This window comes from Saccopteryx leptura, chromosome 3, assembly GCF_036850995.1.
Source record: "Saccopteryx leptura isolate mSacLep1 chromosome 3, mSacLep1_pri_phased_curated, whole genome shotgun sequence".
Lineage (NCBI taxonomy): Eukaryota > Metazoa > Chordata > Mammalia > Chiroptera > Emballonuridae > Saccopteryx > Saccopteryx leptura.
Genome location: NC_089505.1, coordinates 64,503,858 through 64,510,237, shown reverse-complemented (window position 1 = coordinate 64,510,237; position 6,380 = coordinate 64,503,858). Strand labels below are relative to the sequence as shown.

Here is a 6,380-nt window from a genome sequence, read left to right as displayed (position 1 = left end):
TGCAGGGACACGCTGGGCCCTCTGACAGGAGGATCCTGACATTTTCTCTGGCATGGTGGAATTTTTTGAGAGCCAGGAAAAAGAAATGCCCCCCTCTCCAAACTTCTCTCACTCATGCCCAGACCCATGGCCTCGTCAATAGGCAGGATGACACATGTGTTGTCTCAGAGCCATTGCGACTCTTCCAGAGTGAATCCACCAGACACCTTTTCCACCGAACTCTATGAGTCTCCTGATTCCCCACGTCCTTTGAACATTGCAAACCTCTCACATTTTTCTTGGTGGGGGTGTCGTCAGATCGCTGACCTCACAGCCCCAGACCAGGATTGCTCACTAAAGCACAGATCATGGTATCTGGGTGAAGGAGGCTGGTTTTCACACACTTGGAAATCCTAGGATGAACAAGTTTGGAGAAAGGGAAGATATGTGGGGAGGATGCTGGGGCAGCTCATGAAGCAGAACCATGGGTAAGGCCTGGGGGGCCCTGGGACTCACACTCCCCCAGGGTGCTTCCCCACGTCCCCTCCTCTGTCTCCTCATTGGTGGTCATTTCTTCAGGAACGCATGTCCACTTAGCACCTAATATGGCCCAGGCTTGTGTCAGACATGGGAGAGGGAGGCAGGAGTAGGCCATTCAAAGTAAGTTTTCCTGGAGCTAATGCAGGGAGTGTAGTAAGGGAAAAAGGAAGAAAAGAGCGTGGGTGTAGCGGGGTGGGAAAGAAAGCAACCGAAGGTGAATAAATCTTCCTTTGATTGTTGAGGTCAATGCCATTATCAGCATTTGTTGTCTGAAAAGTTCTGTGAGAGAAATCCCACCACCGTCAGCAGACTCTCCAGGGCTGTGGTCCTTAGCATGCGTGTTCAGAGGGAGAGGGATGTGGGATTTCCCCTGAAATGGGAGAAACACATTTGGGTCAGGATGTGAAGACAGAGGTAAAGGGATGGCTCTCCTGAGGGACACTCAAAGGTCAGTTCTAGGAGTTCAGGTCACCTGGTGGTGAGGCCTGGGACCCCCCCCCCCCCAGCTCCTGCAGGAATTCATCTCTCAGGGACACCCAGCCACATCCTAGCAGGGAAGAGATTCTCTTGAGGGCCCAGAAGGGTGGCCTGTCACTCTTGTAGTCAGACATGCTCCTCACCTCTTCTCTTCTGCATTTGGAAAGTTCTTGCTTTCTGTGTCTGTTTCCCCAAGGGGACGTCTAACACTCATTCTCCCAGACACCCCTCCTTCTGGAGCCCAGGCCTGGACTTAGGCTCCTCCATGAAGTGCACCCATTTCAGACAGAAATCAGGATGAAGACGCAGTGAGGATCCCATTTCCTGGGATTGCTCCCGGCAGTCTGGGACCTGGGCCTGACTGTCTCTGCCAAAATCTGGTTGCCAGCAGGGTGAGGGTGAAAACACATTCCCAGGGCACGGTTAGAGTTGTGTCTGAATAGAAACAGCCCAGCACACACTCGGGGCCACACTGCGGAGTCACTCAAAGGCAGGAGAAGGGAGGTCGATCAGGACAGGGTAGGGGTCTGGGAGGCTGTGTTGATGAAAAGACAGATGGTACTTAGATCTGTGGACACTGAGAGCCACCAACTCCACAGCATTGAGGCTCCGGGTCAGACAGTCTGGGATTTGCATCCTTTCTTGGCTGTTTCTCAAGGTACCAGAGAAAAGTGCACACAGTCCTGTCGTGTCCCACCAACAGCTCTCCTAGAAGCTCCCTTCCAGTTGTGTCTACCGTGAGACCTTACAGTCTGGAGATAGCTCTGCCTTCAGCATGAGAACTGACATCTGTGAAGCAGGATGGTCCTGTCTTGTTTGGAGCTGTCATTAGGTGTTGGGACTCTGCCTCTCTAAATGGCTAGGAAAGGTCCTGGCTCTCCTGGTAGGTAAGTGGAAGGTCCTGACCTCACACAGCTATTTCATGTATTCTCTCATCCTGCTTCCTGGACTGAAGACATCCAACCACGGTCCTACTGTCAGTGACACAGGCTGGAACAGGACCCAGGGCTCCCAAATCCCAGTTCAGGAGCCTCCAAGCTCCCCTGGCCCAGCCTCTTTGGAAAGGACAGGCAGGCTCTGCTCTCAGACACCCCTGGACGAGACCCAGGTGGATGTTTCTGGGCTCCTGGTTGAGACTGACAGAGCTTGGCTCCTGGATGTGAATCCAGGAGGAATCTTGCATTTCCTGCTTTCTTTGCTTCCCTCCTGGCATCAGCTTTGCTGCAGAAATTGATTGAATATCCCTCCTGTGAGCATCTGTGTGCTATTTCTTCTGGCTTCAGGGAGTTCCGTTCCCATGGCACAGGCAGGAATGTGGTTATTTCAGGTGTAGAGAAAGAATGTCAGGTATGCAGGAGGTGAGGCTGGAGCTCCCCAAAGACAGAAGGTCCTCCTCTTCTGATTGATGAGGAAGCTGAGTCACTCCTTTGCTCGAATGACATCACCAGCATTTCAGTAACTGACCCTTCTTGAGAATTACTCCTAGTGACCAAAGAATGAATGGAAGAATGGATGGTCTGGCCTTAGCCCAGCCCTGTTTTGATTGTCTAAGTAGAACAGTAAATTAAGAGCCTACTTGCCATAAGTGAGGATGGAGGAATGGGCTGTAAATTATGACCTCAGAATAACACTGGTGAGATAAATTAGAGGTCTGGATATTGCTTCTGCAACCTCAACAGCCTTTGGCAACTGAAAGCTATTGCCTGGGCTCATTGTTGCTGCCGAGGAAACAGCTGGTGGTGGCTCGTTCGGTGTGTGTCCACAGCTTGAAATGTTTTCCAGCTGCAAGGCCATCTGGGAGAGGCAGTCTGAAGCTGCCCCGCCTCTGGAGATAGGGATCCCCTGAGGGGGTCAGAGTGTACCAAGTGTCCTGTACACTTTTAATGCCTCCGCATTGCCTTCAGCTTGTTACTGCTCCTTATTACAACCCCAAATGTCTCCATGACTCCCCCCACCCCCCGTCCTACATGCAGGCCTCCGCTCTCTTTACCTTGTTTCTACTTCTCAACTTCAGCCGCTGTGCCACCCTTTACATCCACACGTTCCACGGCTCATGCTTGATGGCTCTTGTCGGTCTCCCTACACTCTTCACATGCTTGTGCTCATCCTCCAGCTTTCAGCTGAAATGTCACCCCAAAAACATTCTTGAACCCAGAAACTGTAGGGAGTCACCCCATTACCTCCTGATGGCCCCTGGGTGCCTCCTGCTGAGCACTTCTCACATCTCCTTGTGGCTTTGGCATCAGGGAAGACATGGGACTCAGGTGCAGTTGTGGGTTTTGGTCATTAGTGAGAAGGGAACAAGTTGTTTCAGGGACCAGGCCAATCAGAGCTTTTAGGTTTAGTTAAACCAGAGCAGCCTCCACTCTGCACAAGCAGGTGGGAATCAGAATCACACTCTGAATGAAGATACTCAGAGAAAGTGCCATCCCAGCAACGGAAATAATGAGACAGTGACAGCGGTCAGCATCAGCCGAAGGGACAGTTCCATCTGCTCACCAGACACACATATCTGATTCAAATATTTTCACTTTTCATTTCTTTATGTGTGGTAAAATACACATACCACAAAACTTACCATTTAACCATGTAAGGTCAGTGGCATTTAGTCCATTCAATACGGTGTGTAACCATGACTAGAATATTTCCATCACGCCAAAAGGAAACCCCGTACTCACTGAGCACTCACTGCCCATTTCACCCTCCTCCCAGCCCCTAGAAACGAATAACCTGTTGTCAGTCTCAGTGTGTTTACTTAGTTTGGATTTCTCACATTGATAGATACAGTATGTGCTTTGTGTCTGACTTCTTTCACTTACAACAATGTTCCCAAGATTCATCCCTGTAGCACAGGGATCACTACTTCATTTCTTAGGAGAAATACTATTTCACCATGTGGACAAGCAGTGTGGCCATTTATCAATTGATGGACAATGGTGATGTTTTCACCTATTGACTCTTGAGAATAATGCTAATATAGGCATATGTGTACAAGTGATTATTTGAATAACTCTTTCAGTTATTTCAGTTATTTTTCCCGGAGTAAAATTGCTTGTTCACATGGTAATTTTAAGTTTAACTCTTTGAGAAGCAAACTGTTTTCCACAATGATTGTACCATTTGGCATTCATACTAGCAAAGTATGATGTGTTCAACTTCTCCACACCCTTTTTTTTTTTTTTTCCCTTTGTATTTCTCTGAAGCTGGAAACGGGAAGAGACAGTCAGACAGACTCCCGCATGCGCCCGACCGGGATCCACCCGGCACGCCCACCAGGGGCGACGCTCTGCCCACCAGGGGGCGATGCTCTGCCCCTCAGGGGCATCGCTCTGCCGTGACCAGAGCCACTCTAGCACCTGGGGTAGAGGCCAAGGAGCCATCCCCAGCGCCTGGGCCATCTTTGCTCCAATGGAGCCTTGGCCGCGGGAGGGGAAGAGAGAGACAGAGAGGAAGGAGGGGGGGGGAGTGGAGAAGCAAATGGGTGCTTCTCCTATGTACCCTGGCTGGGAATCGAACCCGGTCCCCCACATGCCAGGCCGATGCTCTACTGCTGAGCCAACCGGCCAGGGCAAAAAGCAAACCGTTTTCCACAATGATTGTACCATTTGACATTCGTACTAGCAAAGTATGATGTGTTCAACTTCTCTACACCCTTACACACAGTTTTATTCTATTTTATAAATTATCATCATTCCAGTGAATGTGAAATTGTAACTTTCAATACTGCTAGTTTGAATTTCCTTTTACAAAATGACTTTGAGGAGACAGGTTTAAAACGGTGCGTAGGCCCTGGCATCCCAGCTCCATGGAGATGTCATCTCGGTGCGCCCGGGTCGTCCATTCCACCTCTGGTCAGCACACATACGGGATGCAACCAAGTGCACAACTAAAGAGCACAACTAAGTGGTACAACAACTTCATGCTCTCTTTCTCTCCTTGTGGGTCTCTATCTGTCCCTCTCCTTCTTTTCCCTCTCAATCAATGGAACTTTCTTTTAGAAAAAAGGGGGTAAATATACAATGACAGAAAACGATTTGACTTTGTGTAATGGGCACACAATGCAGTCAACAGTTCAAATGCTATTTTTAAAAAAGAAAAATGATGGTGGCATGGAGGGGTCTAACACTCACCTCCTCCCATCTCCACACATTTAGTTAAAAAATACACACACTCCGCATGGTCAGATACCTTGGTTGTTAGAGCATCATCCTGAAGCACAGAGGTTGCAGGTTCAGTCTCAGGTCGGGGCACATTTGGAACAGATTGACATTTCTATGTTTCTCTCCTTCCCTTCTTATCTTGCTAAAATGAATAAGTAAAAATTATAAAAAATACACACACTCTCACACACAAAAATGATACAAGGAAAACACAAAACACTTGGCATTATCAGGATAGTAAAATGTAGCTATAGAATGTGTTTGATCTTTATTTACTATCTACTTAAAATATAACTGTGTCCATAGAGGCTGATATAGGTGAGCCTCATGATACAAAACAAAAGCCTGTAGCAGATACACAGAAGCTAATAAAAATGAAATCTAAACATAACAGTAAGAAAATCATCAAACCAGAAGAAGAGAGCAAGAGAAAGACAGAAAGAAACTACAAAACAACCAGAAAGCAATGAACAAAATGGCACTTAGTACACACATAAGAGGTTACACCTCGTCTCTTAGTAATAAACTGTTTAACAAAAAGGAGGGCATCCCTTGCAGCCACCCCCACTTTCCCGAACTGAAACAGCCATGATGCCTCCTCATCCCCGAGACCCCACAGTCTTCTACTTCCCCATGTTCTCTTGTAAATTCCTAACTCTTCCGGGGGAGCTTGTCAGCAGTCTGACCCACCTCACCCACCAGGCCCGAGGTCCAGAGTGTAGTCACTGCTCACCGAACCACAGCCAATGTTAGTGACCTCTTATTTATAGATCTGGAAATTCTAATATGAATAAGTGGTTAAATGAGAAATTTGCTAGTTTTTTGTGGTCATTACTGAAACTAAGAGAGGCACTCAAATGCCAAAAGGACAGTATGCCCACTTCTGTATTATTTTTTCATCATTTCGTCAAGGACACACAGCTTGTACAGCTCAGGCACGTTTGCAAGTACTGAGATTCATGCTGAAGCTGTCCCGCAAAAGTCACTTTTCATTTGGTTCATGGAGAGGTAAAGAGAGAGGAAGGGAGGGGCAGGAAGAGGAGAGGAGAATATGAAGAAGAGAACTGGAGAGGTTGTGCCCAGCAATTGATGACTTTAGAGGTGACTGATGTAACCCATGTCATTATCATGTTTGTTTCACTGAGATTCTGGACAGAAAGTCCAAAGACTCTCCAGTAGACCATGACCCTCACAGCGCTATGACACCAGGACCAGTGAGAGGTT

General features: G+C 47.9%; 1 long non-coding RNA gene across 1 annotated transcript in view; it reads right to left on the bottom strand.

Moving 5' to 3' along the window:
* LOC136397353 (uncharacterized) overlaps positions 1–6,380 on the bottom strand; it is a 58,004-nt gene that overhangs the window by 38,672 nt on the left and 12,952 nt on the right. The window lies entirely within an intron of this gene.